Source organism: Scyliorhinus torazame, chromosome 5, assembly GCF_047496885.1.
Source record: "Scyliorhinus torazame isolate Kashiwa2021f chromosome 5, sScyTor2.1, whole genome shotgun sequence".
In the NCBI taxonomy this organism is placed as follows: Eukaryota; Metazoa; Chordata; class Chondrichthyes; order Carcharhiniformes; family Scyliorhinidae; genus Scyliorhinus; species Scyliorhinus torazame.
In genome coordinates, this window is record NC_092711.1 from 152,491,702 (window position 1) to 152,512,682 (window position 20,981).

The 20,981-nt window shown below is 47.9% G+C and overlaps 1 protein-coding gene across 1 annotated transcript in view; it reads left to right on the plus strand.

Annotated features, from left to right (window-relative positions):
• Positions 1–20,487, plus strand: part of LOC140420108 (uncharacterized) — a 36,360-nt gene extending 15,873 nt beyond the window's left edge. Inside the window, exons 2-3 of the transcript XR_011946189.1 lie at positions 3,145–4,152; positions 16,557–20,487. The gene's annotated coding sequence lies outside the window, so the exon portion shown is untranslated. The remainder of the gene's footprint in view (positions 1–3,144; positions 4,153–16,556) is intronic.
• Positions 20,488–20,981: the final 494 nt, after the last annotated feature.

Here is a 20,981-nt window from a genome sequence, read left to right on the forward strand (position 1 = left end):
GTGCTGTTCCCATGAGTTTGCTGCCCTTGTCCTTCATGACAGTCAAGGTTATGGGTTTAGAAGGTGATGTCGAAGGAGCCCTGGTGAGCTCATAAATCATTGAATTTACAGTGCAGAAGGAAGCCATTCAGCCCATCGAGTCTGCACTGGCTTTGGAAAGAACATCTCACTTAAGCCCACGCTTCCACCCTGTCCCCGTAAACCCACCTAACCTTTTTGGACACTAAGGGCAATTTACTTTGGCCAATCCACCTAACCTGCACATCTTTGGACTCTGGGAGGAAACCAGAGCACGCAGAGGAAATCCACGCACACACGGGGAGGATGTGCAGACTCCGCACAAACAATACCCAAGCCTGGAATCGAACCTGGGACCCTGGAGCTGTGGAACAACTGTGCTAACCACTGTGCTACCGTGCTGCCCCTATTACTGTGCTAACGTCCTGCCCCTATTATTGTGCTAATGCCCTGCCCTATCACTGTGGTACCGTGAAATATCTTGTAGATGGTACACACAATGCTACCATTGTGCTCTGGAGGTCAAGGGAGTCACTGTTTCGGGTGGTGGACGGGGTACTCAACAAGCTGGTGCTTTGTCCTGTATAAAACATGTGGAGATGCCGGCGTTGGACTGGGGTGGGCATAGTAAGAAGTCTCACAGCACCAAGATAAAGTCCAACAGCTTTATTTAAAATCACAAGATTTCTGAGCACTGCTCACTTCACCTGATGAAGGAGCAGTGCGCCGAAAACTTTTGATTTCCAATAAACCTGTTGGACTTTAACCTGGTGTTGTGAGACTTCTTACTGTATAAAACAAACTCCATAATTTAAATAAGACTGATAAAAAATAATTGTTGCCGGAAAGGACTGTGACCGAGAAAATATAACCAATTCAGTCCACTTGAAAAAGATCTGCTCTTCAAAGATATATCAGAAGACATCACATTTGATGTTTGTAGTTGAATTTATTACCTCAGCAACTCACTGAGACACCAGACTGACAAAGGCATTGATTGGACAATAGCTGGAAACAATGATCTGAAACGTTCTGTGAGTGAAACTTCTCTCTTTAGCCTGGAATGGACTATGTCAGAGTTAAAGGCAATACCAGGTTAAATTACATTGAATATACAGCACAGAAACAGGCCATTCAGCCCAACCAATCTCTGCTAGTATTTCTACTTCACTTCATCCTCCTCCCATGCTTTCCCATCTGACTCTATCAGTGTGTCCGTCTGTTTATTTCTCCTTCATGTGTTCATCCAGCTTCCTCTTCAATGTATCAATGTTATTCACCTCCACTCACTGGTAGTGGGTTCCACATTCTCATTACTGTCTGGAAAGACGTTTCTCCTGAATTAAGTTTTGCTCTTACCCCTACAAGTGGGAAACATCCACTGTGTTTATCATAAGCTTTGATAATTTTAATGACCTCAATTAGCCCATCAGTCTTGTATTTTGAGGAGAGAAAAGTGACCAAGCCTACTCATTGTGAACATTGAGAAATGAAGACTCACTGAGAATGGGTGGGCTGGGTTGTATGAATTAGATAGTTAATCAGACTGTTCATGAACAGGTACTTGGTGTTTGGGAGTAGTCGGGGAGTTCAAGTGGCCGTCCTCAATAAAACATTAATTTTCATTTGGACAGCACATTTAAAAAAAACATAGAGTACCCAATTATATTTTTTCCAATTAAGGGGCAATTGAATGTGGCCAATCCACCTAACCCTCACATCTTTGGATTATGGGGGTGAAACCCATGCAAACACGGGGAGAATGTGCAAACTCCACATCGACAGTGACCCAGGGCCGGGATCAAACCCAGGTCCTCAGCACCGTTGGCAGCAGTGCTAACCACTGCACCACCGTGCTGCCCTCTTTGATAGCACATTTGACTTAATAAAATACGTCAAGGATATTCCAGGAAAATTGTAAAAGAAAGTTTCATGAAGGTTGTCCAAGACCGTGATGTGACACAAATTCTACATCTCATTCCCCAGATATTCTCTCCTTCCTATTGATTTCAACACTAATTCATCCCATTATCTCCTCCTGCTTTCCCCCAAAATCTCCTCCCCTGAAGGCGCTGACTCTCTAGTTCAGTGTCACACTAATCTATTGTGCCCTCCCCTCCCCTCCCCCTCCTCCCCCCCAAAAAATATTTCACCCAGGCGTCGAAATCTTTACACCTTAAATTAACAAGCTGTTTTGCTAAGGGGGCGCCACAATCAACTCCACTGACTACCCATATGTACTGTGTGTCAGGGTGGGGTCATTCGTGCGCCCCCCCCCCCCCCCCCCCCCCCATTTCAACCTATTCCAAGGAGTTTGGAGACTGGACTCAGGATGAGTAATGGCGGTCATAGCCCCCATAATCCCCTGCGGTGGTGAAACCGCTCCATTCGCCGGGCGGGCGGCCCGGACTGCGCATGAATTTGGGAGCGATGGGAAGCTGCACATGTGCAGGAAGATCCCACCTCCTGACCTTTCTGCTGAGGTGTTGACCAATGGGAGCAGTTGGAAGACCGGAAGGACTCTGGTTCTGAAGGAAAAGGAAGTGAATCCAGGGAGGGTGCAGACTCTGCAAAGGTTGGCCCAGGTCTCTAAGTATATTCCCGGATTGTGTGAAAATTGGTGGTGGTAAATAGTGAGGAGGATAGTCTTTGGTTACAGGAGGATAATAATCTTTATTATTGACAAAAGTAACCCTGCAGCGTCCATCTAATTCAGTTAGAAATTATTGATCATCTCTGCTTGAGGACGTTCATAGGCAGAAAATTCCAGCTCATGATCAATCACTACCTCCTATATCTTAACCAACTGGAACAATCCTATACATTAAACACAATTTTAGTCCTGTTACATATTTCCGTTAGGCTGGCAGTCCGCTTGAAGATTTCCAGGTCTCTTTGTCCTGGACAGGAAGCAGTGAGCATGGATCTGTCAATCAGCCTGAATCAGCACCTTCAGGAGAATTGGGAGGGTGAATATTAGATACAGCAGAGTGAGAATGGAGGGTGTGTGTGGGATGGCGATTTACAGGTTTGGGGAAATGAGAGAGGACCATAGAAACCAGAAATGTCTGTTCTGAATCTCTATCCTATACTGACAATGATGTATTTTGTAAACTCCTCTTACAGGATATCAGAAGAGGAAGAATTACAGACAGAAATCTCAAACCAAACCTCGCGTCTCGATTTGACAGATTCACTCAATTCACTGGGACTTGAATATCATCGGCCTTTGAATCGAGAAGGAAAAAGTTTAGTCTATTCTTTCTGCTTCAGATGGTTTTAACCATCAGTGTGACTGGAAACTCACTGAGACATACATACCTGAATGAGAGTGTTCCAGAGCACTGACTGAAAAGAGCTTTAACCAGTTACACAGCCTGAAAAAAACAGCGGGGAGATCTGTGTGAGCCTTCAACTGATTGTCCAACCTGGAGAGACACAAGGACACCCCCACCCTGGAGAAACCATGGAAATGTGGGGACTGTGGGAAGGGATTCAGATTCCCATCAGCACTGGAAACTCATCGACGCATTCACACTGGGGAGAGGCCGTTCACCTGCTCTCAGTGTGAGAAGGGATTCGCTAAGTTATCTAATCTGAAGAAGCACCAGCCAGTCCATGTCGGGGAGAGGCCAGTCACCTGCTCCACGTGTGGGAGGGGTTCAGTACTTCTTCCAGACTGCTGACACACCAACAAGTTCACACTAGGGAGAGACCGTTCAGCTGCTCCCACTGCACAAAGATGTTTTGAATCTCATCCCATCTGCTGACACACCAGCTCCTGCATACCGGAGAGAGGCCGTTCACCTGCTCTCAGTGTGGAAAGGGATTCACTCAAATAAGCAACCTACAGGCACACCGAGTTCACACTGGGGAGAGGCCGTTCACCTGCTCTGACTGTGGGAAGGGATTCACTCGGTTATCCCACCTGCAGAGACACCAGCGAATTCACACTGGAGAGGGGCCGTTCATTTGCTCTGACTGTGAAAAGAGATTCACTCAGCTACCCAATCTGCAGGCACACCAGCGAGTTCACACTGGGGAGAGGCCATTCACCTGCACCGTGTGTGAGAAGGGATTCACTCGGTCAACACTTCTGCTGAGACACCAGCAAGTGTGAGGTTATCCACTTTGGTAGGAATAACAGCAAAAGAGATTACTATTTAAATGATAAAATATTAAAACATGCTGCTGTGCAGAGAGACCTGGGTGTGCTAGTACATGAGTCGCAAAAAGTTGGCTTACAGGTGCAACAGGTGATTAAGAAGGCAAATGGAATTTTGTCCTTCATTGCTAGAGGGATGGAGTTTAAGACTAAGGAGGTTCTGCTGCAATTGTGTAAGGTGTTCGTGAGGCCACACCTGGAGTATTGTGTTCAGTTTTGGTCTCCTTACTTGAGAAAGGACGTACTGGCACTGGAGTGCGTGCAGAGGAGATTCACTAGGTTAATCCCAGAGCAGAAGGGGTTGGATTACGAGGAGAGGTTGAGTAGACAGGGACAGTACTCGTTGGAATTTAGAAGGATGAGGGGGGGATCTTATAGAAACATATAAGATTATGAAGGGAATGGATAGGATAGATGCGGGCAGGTTGTTTCCACTGGCGGGTGAAAGCAGAACTAGGGGGAATAGCCTCAAAATAAGGGGAAGTAGATTTAGGACTGAGTTTAGGAGGAACTTCTTCACCCAAAGGGTTGTGAACCTATGGAATTCCTTGCCCAGTGAAGTAGTAGAGGCTCCTTCATTAAATGTTTTTAAGATAAAGATAGATAGTTTTTTTAAGAATAAAGGGATTAAGGGTTATGGTGTTTGGGCCGGAAAGTGGAGCTGAGTCCACAAAAGATCAGCCATGATCTCATTGAATGGTGGAGCAGGCTCGAGGGGCCAGATGGCCTACTCCTGCTCCTAGTTCTTATGTTCTTGTACAGATTTTAGTGAGTTTAGATTTGTTGATCAGCACCTTCAGGAAAATTGGGAGAGAAAGTAAGTGAATACAGTCTGTATATTACACACATTTTCCATCCAGTAATATCGACATCTATCTGTCTGGCAGCCTGCATGAATATTTTCAGGTCTCTGTGTCCAGGACAGGAAGCAGTGAGCGTGAATCTGTCAATCAGCCTGAATCCCTCCCCTCCCCCCTTCCCGTGGTTCGCCTTACTTTCCTCTTAGGTTTAGCTGTGTCGTGTGTGTGTGTGTCTTCCCCCCCCCCCCCAGTCTATCTCTCCCTTTCATGCTTTGGCCACTTTCCCCTGATTCTTGGCTACCTGGCTATTCTTCCTCTTGTTCGTTGGCCTCAAACAGGTCCCGGAACAATTGGGTGAATGGCTCCCACGTTCTGTGGAAGCTGTCGTCTGACCCTCGGATGGCGAATTTGATTTTCTCCATTTGGAGAGATTCCGAGAGGTCGGACAGCCAGTCTGCAGCTTTGGGTGGTGCTGCTGACCACCAGCCGAACAGGATTCTCCGGCGGGCGATCAGGGAGGCAAAGGCAAGGGCGTCCGCCCTCCTCCCCAGGAATAGACCTGGCTGGTCTGATACCCCAAAAACCACCACTTTCGGGCATGGCTCCACCCTCACCCCCATCACTTTGGACAATGCGTCGAAGAAGGCTGTCCAGTACCCTGCAAGCCTGGGTAAAGACCAGAACATGTGGGCTTGGTTGGCCGGGCCTCCTTGACACCGTTCACATCTATCCTCCACCTCCGGGAAGGACCTGCTCATACGGGCTCTTGTTAAGTGGGCTCTATGTACCACTTTTAGCTGTGTCAGGCTGAGCCGTGCGCACGTGGAGGTGGAGTTGACTCTATGCAGTGCTTCGCTCCAGAGACCCCGCCCTATCTCAGTCCCGTCCTCCTCCCATTTCTTTCTTGTTGCGTCCAGTACGGTGTCGGCCCTTTCTATCAGTCGGTCATACATGTCACTACAGTTTCCTTTACCTAGTATGCTTGCGTCTAGTAGTTCTTCCAGTAATGTCTGTCGTGGCGGTTGTGGTACATCCTTGTCTTCTTTCGTTGGAAGGTTTTGAGCTGTAGATACCTTAGTTAGTTCCCCCTGGCTAGCTGGAATTTCTCTGTCAGTTCGTCCAGTGTTGCGATCCTGCCGTCCATGCATAGGTCCCTGACTGTCAGTCTCCCTCCGTCCTGCCCCCACCTTTTGAAGGTGGCGTCAGTCAGCACTGGTGTGAACCTATAGTTGTTGCAGATGGGAGCTTTGTCCGACATTCTGGACAGGCCAAATTGCTGCCGTTGTTGGTTCCAGGATTGGAGGGTGGCTATCACCACCAGACTGCTGGAGTGTTTTTTGGGTGGGGTTGGGGGTGCTGCCGTGGCGAAGGCCCGGAGGGAGGTCCCCCTGCAGGAGGCCTCTTCCGCGCGCACCAACTCGGCTTCTGGCTTCTTGATCCATCTCTTTATTCGCTCGGTCGTCGCCGCCGCCCAGTGGGAGAATTGTAGGTTTGGGAGGGCTAGCCCCCCCTGGATTTTGTTTTTTGTAGGACCTTCCTTGGGATCCGAGCATTTTTCCCCCCCCATACGAACGCCATGATTAATTTGTCCAGCGCTTTGAAAAAGGCCTTGGGGATGTAGATCGGAATGGATCTAAGTAGGAAGAGGTACCTGGGCAGGACATTCATTTTGATCGTCTGGACCCTCCCCGCGAGGGAGAGTGGGAGTGTGTTCCATCTTTGCAGGTCCTTTTTTACTTCCTCTGTCAGACTGGTGAGGTTCCATTTGTGGATCCCTTTCCAGTCATGGGCTATTTGGATCCCCAGGTAGCGGAATTTGTGTTAGACTTGTTTAAACGGCAGTCCCGTTAGTGCTGCCCCACTTACTTGTGGGTGTACGGGGAAGATCTCGCTTTTGCTTATGTTGAGTTTGTAGCCCGAGAAGGCGCGAAACTCTTTCAGGAGCGCGATGATTCCGTCCATGCTGCTCTGTGGGTCCAAAATGTAGAGGAGCAGGTCATCTGCATAGAGTGAGACTCTGTGCTCTCTGCCTCCCCTTCGGATCCCCTCCAGCTTTTTGCTGCTCTGAGCGCGATTGCTAGTGTTCGATCGCTAGAGAGAACAGCAGCGGGGACAGTGGGCATCCTTGTCTGGTGCCCCTGTGCAGCTGGAAGTATCGGGAGTTGGTATTGTTGGTCCGTACGCTCGCCATAGGAGCGTTGTCGTCCCAGCCTCCCCGAACAGGCGCCGGAATGTGGCGACTAGGGGCTTTTCACAGTAACTTCATTTGAAGCCTACTTGTGACAATAAGCGATTTTCACTTTTTTCATTATTTTATAGGAGCTTTACCTAGGAGGTGAACCCTGTTCCATGCCCGAACCGCTCCAGTACCTCTGAGGTATTTCCATTCGACTCTGTCGAAGGCCTTTTCTGCGTCTAGGGAGACGATTACCTCTGGTGTTCTCTCCCCGGAGAGGGTCATTATCACGTTCAACAGGCGTCTGATGTTCGAGGTAAGCTGTCTACCTTTGACAAAGCCCGTCTGGTCCTCTGCGACCACCTCAGGTACACAGTCTTCTAGCCTTTTGGCTAGGATTTTGGCCAGTATTTTGGCATCCGCGTTCAGCATTGAGATGGGTCTGTATGACCCACATTCCGTTGGGGCTTTGTCTTTCTTAGGTATCAGCGAGATTGAGGCCTGTGCTAGCGCGGGTGGCAGTGTGCCTTAGCCAGCGAGTCTGTAAATATCGCCCGCAGGTGCGGGGCCAGTGCTGTCGCAGATTTTTGTAGAAGTCCGCCGGGAACCCGTCTGGTCCCGGTGCCTTCCCCGCCGCATGGAGCTAATGCTGTCCATGATCTCTCCCAGTACTAGTGGTGCTTCCAGGCCCCGTTTTTCCCACGTGCTTGGCGGATTTGGTGCACTGCTTTCCTGGTGGAGAGCAGGTCAAAGTTCCTTTGTAGCTCTTTCCTCTCCGCTAGGAGCTCTACGGTCGGGGCCTCGGAGTATTTACGGTCTACCTCCAGTATGGAGTCGACCAGCTGCTGCCTAGCCGCCCTTTCCTCCCTAACTCTCTCAAACACCTTATTAATCTGTTCCGGAGCCGCCACCAACTCCTCCATCCTGTCCCGCACCTGAACCTTCTCAGCTGATGCACCACTTTCCCTGTGCACAATAGGTCAAACCTCGCCTGTAACTCCTTTCTCTTTGCCAGGAGCCCTGGGTCCAGGTCCCCCACCTACCTCCCATCCACCTCCAAAATCTCTTCCATCAGTTGTTGGCATTCCTCCCTCTCCTTCCTATCCACCTTGGCCTGAAACAGGATCACCTCCCCCCTTACGACCACTTTCAGAGCCTCCCAAACCACCAATGAAATGCCGAGCAGAACCTGAGTTGACACCTTGAACCACAATGTCTGAAGAATGGATCTGTGGTTAGAAGAAAGATGTCATTCGACAGTTCGAAGTAGAGTAAATTTGACCTGTCTGGGACACGGGTCAGAAGGAGAATAAGAACCAAGCATCAAAGATTCCGTTTCAGCGACGACCGAGGATCAACCGGGACAAATGGGTGAGGCTCAGAGAATAGAACAGACCTCCGAGAGGAATGTGGCCAATTCAGTTCAAAGGGGTAATATCTACTTATGTCTGAAGCTCTGACATCACCTCGGTCAGAGTTTCCCCGGTGAGGGGAGCGGCCCCACCCGACGACCCAGCCCCCGCCACCTTCCTTCCTGCAGGACTCACAGCAGCACTCGCCGGCGGACCTTCGCTCACCCCCTTCTTTCCAGCACCTTTCCTCTGGGACTTCGTCAGCCTCCTTATGACTTCCCACAACAACTCATCTAAAAGCTGTCCCAAAACCAGACATAAACGTCCAAAAGTCCGAGACTCTCGCAGGAGCCACCTAACGAGTGACATCCACCGACATGTTGTCACCGGAAGTCCCCGGAATGAACAATATCAATATGACACCAGCATCTCCATATTAACGACAGGCCATTCATCTGCTCTGTCTGTGGACAGAGCTTCACTCAGTCAGGCAGCCTGCTGGCACTGGGGAGAGGACATTGAAAAATGTTCCAGGAGTGGGAAGGAATTCAGCCAATCCTCCAGCCTGTTGACACACCAGCGAGTTCAAGCTGGGGAGCTGCTGTTTCCGTGTTCTCTGTGCGGATAGAGAGTCATTCACCCATCCCACTTCCTGACACACCAGCGACTTCATGTTTGACTGCAGGGGTTGGACTCTGCTGAGGGGAATATTCACTCTATCTGAGCCCCTCAGAATTACACACAACTCAATTCAATCTCCCTTCAGCCTCCTCTGTTCCAATGAGAACAACCCCAGCCTCTCCAATCTTTCCTCATCGTTAAAATTCTCCATCCCGTAAAACATCATCATAAATCCCCTCTGCAGCCTCTCTCGAGTGATCACATCCTTCCTGTAATGTGGTGACCAGAAATGTCCACAGTGCTCCGGCTGTGGTCTAACTGGTGTTTGATCCAGTTCCAGCACAATCTCCCTGCTCTTATATTCTTGGCCCTCGGCTACCAAAGGAAACTATCCCACCAGCCTTCCTTTTTTAAAATATAAACGTAGAGTAACCAATTAATAAATTCCAAGTAAAGGGCAATTTATTGTGGCCAATCCATCTACCCTGCGCATCTTTGGGTTGTGGGGGCAAAACCCATGCAAACAAGGGTGAATTTCATTTTTCATTTTCATTTCATTTCATGTGCAAACTCCACACGGACAGTGACCCAGAGCCGGGATCAAACCTGGAACATCGGTGCCGTGAGGCAACAATGCTAACCACTGTGCCATTGGGCTGCCCCCACCTGCCTTCCTCAGCATTGAGGAGAGAGAGAGAGGCAGCAGAGGGAAAGGCACCAAAGAGAAGAGAGGAGCACCAGAGACTGAGACAGGAGAGGGAGAACAGTGAGACAGAAGGCAAGAGAGGCACCAGAGAGAGGAGCACCAGGGACTGAGGGAGGCAGGAGAGAGAGGGGAGAGGAGAGAGCGAGAGTGGGAGAGACCCTAGTCAGTAACAAAAATAAGTAATGAAATTGAGTTCAGACACATCTTCATGAACTGACACCACTTTGTTCACAGATTAACAGAGTAATCACTGTACTTGAATCAATGTTATTCACTTTTGGAATTGAATGAATTAAGGGTCAGATTAACTATCACAATAACCCAGTATCAGATAGGTCTGTTTAATACAGAACAGGGTTAAACCCAGTGTCCAATATTACAGGTCTCTGTGGCTGTTGGAAGCCTGGTTTCACTGTACAGCTGACAAACCCACACCTTCAGTTAACTCGTCTACCCAGGGTCTGTTTATAAACCCTCATCACAACCTATTACCTGGTTAGCTATTTATATATGGTCATCATGGTCGGGCAGCTAACACACAGCTCAACCTGAAACTATGGTTCTTTCTACTGATTCCAGCTCTGACAAGGGATCAGAGCATCTCCAGCCCTCAGCTCTGTTACTGGGCTGTCATTGACATGAGGAACAGAGAGACAGCAAGTTGCCTGAGGCTTAAATGGGAAGTTGAAACTTGTGACTCAAGACCAACTGCGTAAGATCTCTGAAAAGATCAATAACTTCAAAAGATAAATTCTAAACCCAGTGAACAAACTAAAGAATCATAAGACAAAAACTTCAAGTTTATGACTTTTACTGCAACAAACAAACGAAAAATAACAATGCCTGAACACTATTTTTATAGGGAACGTATCCCATAAACTATAAATAGAACGTTGCCCTTTTACTTTTAACACAATCAAAAATCACACTCCATGGTTTTGTCGCTGAAGTTGTCACTCAATTCTCCTGGAACCAGCCCAATGTGATTCTTCTTTCCTGTGTTTACTTCCATTCGATTCCTTTGCCTGACTGGCAATCCTTAACTCCAGAAGTATCTTTTGCAGCGATGGTTCTACTAATGATATTCAGGTCCTGATTAATAATAATAATCTATATTGTCACAAGTCGGCTTACATTAACGCTACAATGAAATTACCGTGAAAAGCCCCTAGTCGCTACATTCTGGCACCTGTTCGGGTACACTGAGGGAGAATTCAGAATGTCCAAATTACCTAACAGCGTGCCTTTCGGGACTTGTGGGAGGAAACCGGAGCACCCGGAAGAAACACATGTAGACACGAGGAGAACATGTAGACTCTGCAGTGACCCAAGCCGGGAATCGAACTTGGCACCCTGGAACTGTGAATCAACAGTGCTAACCACCGTGCCACCATGCTGCCCATAACCAAGTGACTCTTCCAAATCCTGAAGTCTTTTTTTCGGTAAATAATCATCTAATCATAGAATCATAGAATTTACAGTGCAGAAGGAGGCCATTCGGCCCATCGAGTCTGCACCGGCTCTTGGAAAGAGCACCCCACCCAAGGTCCACACCTCCACCCTATCCCCACAGCCCAGCAACCCCACCCAACACTAAGGGCAACCTTGGACACTATGGGCAATTTAGCATGGCCAATCCACCTAACCCGCACATCTTTGGACTGTGGGAGGAAACCGGAGCACCCGGAGGAAACCCATGCACACACGGGGAGGATGTGCAGACTCCGCACAGACAGTGACCCAAGCCGGAATCGAACCTGGGACCCTGGAGCTGTGAAGCATTTGTGCTATCCACAATGCTACCGTGCTGCCCACCTGTAAACCTGTAAACCTAATGGAAATTAAGAACAGACAATTCTAGTTCCTATGAAACATTCGTTCCTCTCTCATTCCTCAAAAGCTGTAAATCGCCATCCAACACACTCTCTCCATTCTCACTCTGCTGTATGTAATATTCATCCTCCCAATTCTCTAAAGGTGCTGATTCAGTCTGACTGGCAGATCCATTCTCACTGCTTCCCGTCCTGGACAGGCCTGAAAATCTCCATGCAGACTGCCAGACAGAAATATGTCGATATTACTGAACTCAAAATGTGTGCAACATAGACTGGATTCACTTCCTTTCTCTTCAGTTGCTGCAAGTCACCAACGTCCCCCCCAGAATGAGACAAGAAATGGAAAGATAAAGTGGACTTGGAGCAGCTGCTCCCTATTGTGGGGCATTCGAGAACGAGAAGAGGTAGCAAATTCAAAACAGAGTTGAAGAGAAGCTGCTTCTCCCAAGGGCTGTGGATCTGTGGAATTCACGACCCCAGAATGCGGTGGAGCTGGGACAGGAGTAAATGTAGGGAGGAGTTAGACAGATTTTAAATCGGGTTTAGGGTTATGGAGAAATCTCAGGATGGTAGAGATAAGGCCAGGATGAAATCAGCCATCATCGAATGGCAGAGCAGACTCGATGGGCCAAATGGCCTAATTCTGCTCCTATATCTTATGATCTTATGAAAGGGGGATACATTGATTTGCTCCCAGATGTTGCCCAGAGGAGGAAGTTTAGTCTGAAACTCATTGTCCAACCTCCACAGTGTGACATCACAAAGGAGCTCGTCCTCCAAATCAGCCAATAGGAATAAATCCGCTCCGCACTGACGTCATTGCGTTAGAGCACACACGCCCAGCGCGCGGACACGGGAGCCCCGCCCCCACCTTTTGTTCCCCTCCCCCAACACTTCCTCGATACAGTTTCCAGGCAACCGACTGACAGCTCCGGCTATCGATGATTTCCTCTCCCCTGGCCCGGGACTGCGCATGTCTGAGCGACAGGGGCAGCTGTGCATATACACGTGAGCTCACATCCGCAGACCTTACTGCTGAGTTGTGACCAATGGGATGATTGGAGGACCGGAAGGACTCTGCTCCTCCGCCAATCAGAACTCCCCCATTGTCTCATTGCGGAAGCTGTAAACCTGTAAACCTAATGGAAATTAAGAACAGACAATTCTAGTTCCTATGAAACATTCGTTCCTCTCTCATTCCTCAAAAGCTGTAAATCGCCATCCAACACACTCTCTCCATTCTCACTCTGCTGTATGTAATATTCATCCTCCCAATTCTCTAAAGGTGCTGATTCAGTCTGACTGGCAGATCCATTCTCACTGCTTCCCGTCCTGGACAGGCCTGAAAATCTCCATGCAGGCTGCAAGACAGAAATATGTCTATATTACTGAACTCAAAATGTGTGCAACATAGACTGGATTCACTTCCTTTCTCTTCAGTTGCTGCAAGTCACCAACATCCCCCCCAGAATGAGACAAGAAATGGAAAGATAAAGTAGACTTGGAGCGGCTGCTGCCTCTTGTGGGGCATTCAAGAACGAGAGGTAATAGTCTTTGGATAAGAGGTAGCAAATTCAAAACAGAGTTGAGGAGAAACTGCTTCTCCCACGTGCTGTGAATCTGTGGAATTCACTACCCCAGAGTGCGGTGGAGCTGGGACAGTGAGTACATTTAGGGAGGAGTTAGACTTTTAATCGGTTGAAGGGTTCTGAAGAACTCTCAGGACAGTGGAGATAAGGCCAGGATGAGATAAGCGATGATCAAATGGCGGAGCGGACTCGATGGGCCAAATGGCATAATTCTGCTCCTATATCTTATGATCTTCTGAAAGGGGAGACATTGATTTGCTCCCAGATGTTGCCCAGAGGAGGAAGTTTTAGTCTGAAACTCATTGTCCAACCTCCACATTGTGACATCACAAAGATGCTCGTCCTTTAAATCAACCAATAGGAATAAATCCATTCCGCAGTGACGTCACTGCATTTGAGTGCACTCGCCCCGCGCGCGGATACAGGAGCCCCGCCCCCGTCCATTTTTCTCCCCTCCCCGACCCATCCTGGAGACAAGGTTTCCAAGCAACTGGCTGACAGTTCCGGCTATCGATGACTGCCTCTCTCCCCACCCGGGACTGCGCATGGTCTCAGGGAGAGGGGACTCTGCGCATGTGCAGAGGGAGCTCACCTCCGGTGACACTGCTGAGTTGTGACCAATAGGAAGATTGGAGGACCGGAAGGACTCTGCTCCTCCGCCAATCAGAGCTCCCCCATTGTCTCAATGCGGAAATTGGACATGGAGGTTTCTGCCGAGCAAAGCTGTTGTTCCTCCAACCCTGAATGAGCTTGAGCTGCACACAGACTAAATCATCTCCCTGTCTCCAACATCTGTGAGTAAAACACTTTATTTTCTCAGTCTGACCTTCAATTGGTGACTTGCAATAACTAGAGAAAGGAAATGAATCCAGGGAGGGTGCAGGCTCTGCAAATGTTCGCCCAGGTTTCGCTATCTCTTAAAGACATTGACATCCTTTGCTCCCTCAGCTTGACATATTTATTTGCCTGGCTTAAAGGATCATCTCTTTCCTAATGTTCACAATTAAAGGGCTGCTTTCCCCAGGAGATGGCTGACATTTAAGGGGACAGTAAACAGGACATAATTCCTTCCCTGTCAGTTTATTTCCATCATCAGCAAACTGACGGAAGGAGTCATCAACAGTGCAATCAAGTAGCACTTTACTGAGCAATAACCTGTTCGCAGACGCTCAGTTTGGGTTCTGCCAGGGTCACTCAGCTCCTGACCTCATTACAGCTTTCAAACATGGACGAAAGAGCTGAATGCCAGAGGTGAGGTGAGAGTGACTGCCCTTGGCATCAAGGCAAGATTTGACCGAGTATGACATCAAGGAGACCCAGCTAAACTGGAGTCAATGGGAATTGGGGAAAACTCTCCGTCGGTTAGAGTCATACCTGGCACAAAGGAAGATGGTTGTGGTGGTTGGAGGTCAATCATCTCAGTTCCAGGAGTTCCTCAGGTCAGTATCCCAAACCCAACCATCTTTAGCTGCTTCATCAATGACCTCCCATCATAAGGTGAGAAGTGGGGATTTTTGCGAATTACTGCACAATGTTCAGCACCATTCACGACGACTCAGATAATGAAGCAGTCCATGTCCAAATGCAGTAAGACCGGGACAGTATCCAGATGTGGGCTGATAAGTGGCAAGTTACATTTGTGCTATACAAATGCCAGGCAATGACCATCTCCTACAAAGGAGGATCTAACCACCACCACTTGACATTCAGTGGCAATACCATCGCTGAATCCCCCACAACCAACATCCTGAGGGTTACCATTGATCAGAAACTGAACTGGACCACCCACATTAATATGGTGGTCACCAGGGCAGGTCAAAGACTACAGCGAGTAACGCACCTCCTGACCCCCAAAGCCTGTCCACCATCTACAAGGTACAAGTCAGGTGTGTAATAGAATAATCACCACTTGCCTGGTTGAGTGCAGCTCCAACAACACTCAAGATGCTTCTCTACACCATCCAGAACAAAGCAGCCCGCTTGACTGCTCTCCCTTCCACAAATATTCAAACCCTCCAACACCGACGAACACATCTCCTACAAAGGAGGATCTAACCACCACCCCTTGACATTCAGTGGCAATACCATCGCTGAATCCCCTACAACCAAGATCCTGAGAGTTACACAGCCGTGTATATCATCTACAATGTGCACTGCAGTAACTCACCAAGTTTCCTCAGACAGCACCTTCCAAACCCACGACCACTACTATCTAGAAGGACAAGAGCAGCAGATACCCGGGAACCTCACCACCTGGAGGTTCACCTCCAAGTCACTCACCAGCTGGACTTGGAAATATATCGCCCTTCCTTCATTGTTGCTGGGGGCGATATCCTGGAACTTCTTCCCTGACAGCACAGGGGATGTACCTACAACTCAAGGACTGCAGCGGTTCAAGACGGCAACTCATCACCACCTTCTGAAGGGCAACTAAGGATGGGCAATAAATGCTGGCTGAACCGTGACTCTCACGTCTCGTAAATGAATTTTTTAAATTGTTATATCGGACAGAGATATATGGAATGTATTATATATATTATTGATGGTTCTGTCAGAAAATACATGTATTATTAGTTCTAGTTTTGTAATATAGTACTGTACCTACATTATATATTTCCAGCCATACAGTCATTGCAGCACTGACAGAATCTATTTGGTAACTCAAGTCAATGCTGAGTCTCTGTACAGCAATCCAGTCAGTCCCGTTGCCCCTCGATATCCCTGTTCCCCTGCAAGTTTATTTTCTTCATATTTTATTTTGAATTATTGATCATCTCGACTTCCACAACCCTTGTGGGCAGTGGCCTTCAGTAGGGACCACTCCGTGACTAAATAAAATTCTTCCTCAGAATCATCCCATCTCTAATCAGTAAATACACTTAGATGGAGAGTCTCTACTTTTGTACAGGTTGTAGTGAGTTTAGATTTGTTGATCAGCATCAATCAGCACCTTGATGAGAATTGGGAGGGAAAGGAAGTGAATCCAGTCCGTATATTACACATATTTTTTGTCCAGTAACATAGACACATATCTGTCTGGCAGCCTCTGTGTCCAGGACAGGAAGCAGTGAGCTTGGATCTGTCAATCAGCCTGATTCAGTGCCTTCAGGAGAATTGGGAGGGTGAATATTAGATACAGCAGAGTGAGAATAGAGGGAGATTGTGTGGAATGGAGATTTAGAGCATTTGAGGGAAAGAGAGAGAGCAAACAATGTTCGATAGAAACTAGAATTGTCTGTTCTGAATTTCTATCTTGTACTGACAGTGATGGTTTTTGTAAAATCTTTTTTGCAGAAAGTTCGAACGAGAGGAATTTGAGGTGCATATCTCAAACTAAATATCACGTCAAGAGCTGACTGAGTCATTCAATTATTGGGAACCGAATATCATCGACCTTTGAATCTAGGAGAAATGTTTGTCTATTCTGTCAGCTTCAAGAGATTTTAAACATCGGTGTGTTTAGAAAAACACTGAGACACACACACACACACCCATGTGAGACTGTTACAGAGCACTGACTGTGGAAAGAGCTTCAACCACCAGTTACATGGTCTGAAAAAATACTACATCATTCATATCAGGGAGAGACTGTACACATGTTCTGTGTGTGGACGAGGCTTCAACTGATCGTCCAACGTGGTAAGACGCAAGATCATCCGGGCTATGGAGAAACCATGGAAATGTGAGGACTGTGGGAAGGGATTCACTAAATTATCCAGCCTGCAGACACACCAGCGAATTCACACCGGGGAGAGGCCATTCATCTGCACTGTGTGTGAAAAGGGATTCACCCAGTCATCCAACCTACAGACACACCAGCGAGTTCACACCGGGAAGAGACCATTCACCTGCACCGTGTGTGGGAAGGGATTCACTCAGTCATCCAGCCTGCTGAGCCACAATGTCATTCACACCAATGAGAGACCCTTTAAATGCTCTGACTGTGGGAGCAGCTTCAAACGTGCTGTAGGTTTGATGATCCACCAGCGCATTCACACTGAGGAGAGACCATTCAGCTGCTCTCACTGCACAAAGAGGTTTCGAAAGTCATCCACACTGCGGGAACACCAGCGAGTTCACACTTGATTCACCTGCTCTGATTGTGGGAAGAGATTTAGTGATTCATCTGCCCTGTTGACACACCAGTGAGTCCACACTGGAAAGAAGCCATTCACCTGCTCTCACTGTGGGGAGGGATTCACTCAGTCGTCCAACATGCTGAGACACCAAAGGGTTCACAAGTAATGTTGGGTTGGATTCTGCTGTTATTCCTGCTGTTAATCACATCCAGGACTGAACCTGGAGTGGGTGGAGGGGTTTGTCTCCTCGTCAACTCCTGGTGCTCGGATGTGGCGACCCTGGTGAACTACTGCTCCCCGGACCTGGAATACCCGACTGTGAAGTACCGTCCATACTGCCTTCCACGGAGTTCACCTCTGCCATCATCACGGCGGTCTACATCCCACCCCAGGCGGAAGTGAAGAAGGCGCTTGATGAATTCTAACCGCTATAAATAACAATGAAACCGAATACCCGGAGGCCTTGTTCATCGTGGCCGGGGACATCAACCAGGCCAACCTCGAGTGTACTGCCAAAATTTCACCAACACATCTCCTGTCCCGACAGGTACCCCAACATCCCTGACCACTGCTGCACAAACATCAAGGGTGCCTGATGATCCATCCACTGGCTGCACTTCGGAAAATCGGACCACAAGATGGCGCTCCCTCTCCCGGCATACAAGCAGAAACTTAAGCAGAGAATCCGGTTAAGAAGGTCGTGCAGTGCTGGTCCGAGGCAACAGAAGAGCTCCTGTGCAACTGCTTGGAGTCAGTGGACTGGTCCATATTCAAGAACTCAGCAGTCAAACTAAACGAGTATGCCAGCACCATCACAGACTTCATCAGCAAGTGGTAGAAGATTGTGTGTCAAAGAAGGTAGTACGTATCTTACCCAACCAGAAACCATGGTTTAATTGGGAGATTCACTCCCTACTGAAGGCCATGTCTGAGGCATTCAAGACAGGTGGCTCAACCTGTAAATCTAGGTACGACCTCTGCAAAGCCAACAGGGACGCCAAGCGACAATATCACGTGAAGCTAGAGTCACAGACTAACGACATGGACTCACATTGGTTATGGCAAGGCTCAAACAACATAATGGGCTACAAAGTAAAGCCGAGTAGAATCTTCAGCAATAGCGCACCCCTCCCCGACAAACACAATGCATTTGATGCTTGTTTCGAGCAGGAAACCAACAAACCGTTGTCAACTGCCTCAGCAGTCTTGGACACACCAATACCCACCGTCACAGCCTCCCAAGTCAGATTGGCGTTCTTGAAAGTGAACCCTCAGAAAGCGATGGGTCCTGACGAGATCCCAGATCGCGCACCCAGATCCTGCGCTGACCCACTGGCAGGCGTGTTTGCGGACATCCTCAGCCTCTCCCTACTACGTTCCCACCTGCTTCAAGAAGACCACCATCATACCAGGGCCAAAGAAGAACCAGGTAACGTGCCTCAATGACTGCAATCCGGTGGCCTTGACAGCGATCATTATGGTGTGCTTCGAGAGGTCGGCCATGACTCACATCCAACTCCACACTCCCAGAGTGCCTTGATCCACTGCAATTTGCATACCGCCGCAACGGTCCACAGCAGACGCCTTCTCCCTGGCCCTACACTCATCCCTGCAGCAACTCGACAACAAGGACACCTACATCAGACTCCTATTCATTAACTACAGCTGTGCCTTCAACACTATAATCCCAGCCAAGCTCACATCAAAACTCCAAGACCTAGGACGTGGCTCCTCCCTCTGTAATTGGATCCTCGAATTCCTGATACATAGACCACAATCAGTAAGGATAAACAACAACTCCTCCACGATAGTCCTCAATACTAGGGTTCCACAAGGTTGCGTACTTAGCTCCTATACTCCCTGTACACACACGACTGTGGCAAAATTTGGCTCCCGCTCCCATCTATGAGTTTTCTGATGACACGACCGTAGTGGGTCGGATCTCAAACAACAATGGGTCAGCGTACAGGAGGGAGATAGAGAATCTAGTGGCATGGTGTAATGGACAAAGACCGGGTCCCAAACACACACAGCGACTGGAGACACAGCAGGAGATGAAATGGTTAATGTGGCCAGGGGATTGAGACACCATTGTGACACCATCAAGACATTGACACACTCCAGAGAGAAACTGACTTAAAAACAATCAGGATCGAATTAAACACACTGGACATGGTCAAAGTGGGAGTGAAATTAAAGCGATAATGGGACAATGAAGGGCTTGGGAGAAATAATACTGAGTAAGAACTGTCCAGAAAGAGAGAGCTGGAGAATCTTTTACATCCATGTTTGATCTGTTCCTTGAAGCATCTGTCCTAATGTACCAGTAACTGAGAACTCACGGCGCTAATTCAGGAGAAGAAAAGATGGAGTAGATGTTACCCCAGGCGGAGCCAGAAAAGAAATGGGAAATAATGAAGTGACATTGAGTGAGGGGTCAGAAAGACTCCTCCCCCCCCCCCCAAACACACCCTTCTAGGTGTGCACTGTAAGATTCCTGGAGGACCCCCTACTTCAGGTTTTCTTGCTAATTAGTGAACATTAAATTAAATTCTATGATTGGCTGTGGATTTATTTTGAAATTGATTGTTACACTTCTCCTGTTTTTATTCCTGTTGTGATTGCACTCTGGGTAAGGATGGGTGACAGGTGACAGGATGGGAAATGGTGGTTTGGATCTTCACTGACCAAATGTTTTATTGATCTGAAATGTGTAAAAGGGACCAAACTCCAGCAGAAATCGAGCAGAGCTGAGAACAGACAACTTACTGTGGGAGAGGCCAATGTTCTGGCCTTTGCCTCTCTGGTGGCCCAGAGACGAATCCTACTAGGATGGAGGGACTCGGAACCCCCAAATTTGGGGTTATGGGTTAGTGACATGACGGGGATTCTCAGACTCGAGAAAATCAAGTTCGCCTTGAGGGGATAGCGACAGTGGTTTACCGTTCATTGACTTCAAGAAAAATTAAGCTGTCAGCAGGGGGGGGGTTTGAGTAAGGTTAGGAACACCAGTGGAAAGGGGGGCTGGGGAACGAGGTCCTGTTTTTGTAAGCCATGTTGGCTGGGGTTTGTTACTGGATGGGTGTGTTGTTTATCTTGTTTTGTTCCTTTTGATACCTGATGGTTAAAATTGTTACAATTATAAATGCCTTAATAAAATATTTTCCAAAAAAAACAACCTACGGTTCTGCTTCCTACTGATGCCAGCTCCTTTCCAGGGATCACGGCATCTCCAGCCCTTAGCTCTGTTGCTGGGCTGTCAGTGACATGAGCAATAGAGAGACAGCAAGTTGTCGAAGGCTTAAATGGGAAGTTGAAACTTGTGGCACTAACCAACTGTGCAAGATCTCTGAAAAGATCAGTAATTCAAAAAAATAAATTGTAAATCCAGACTAGGAGCTTTTCACAGTAAATTCATTTGAAGCCTACTTGTGACAATAAGTGATTTTCATTTCATTTCAAATTAAAGAGTCATAAGACAAAAACTTCAAGTTTTATGACTTTTCCTGCAACATACAAACTAGAAACAACAATGCCTAAGCACTATTAAAAATGGAATGTATCCCATAAACTATAAATAGAATGTTGCCTTTTTACTTTTAATACTATCAAAAATCACACTCCATGGTGACGTTGCTGA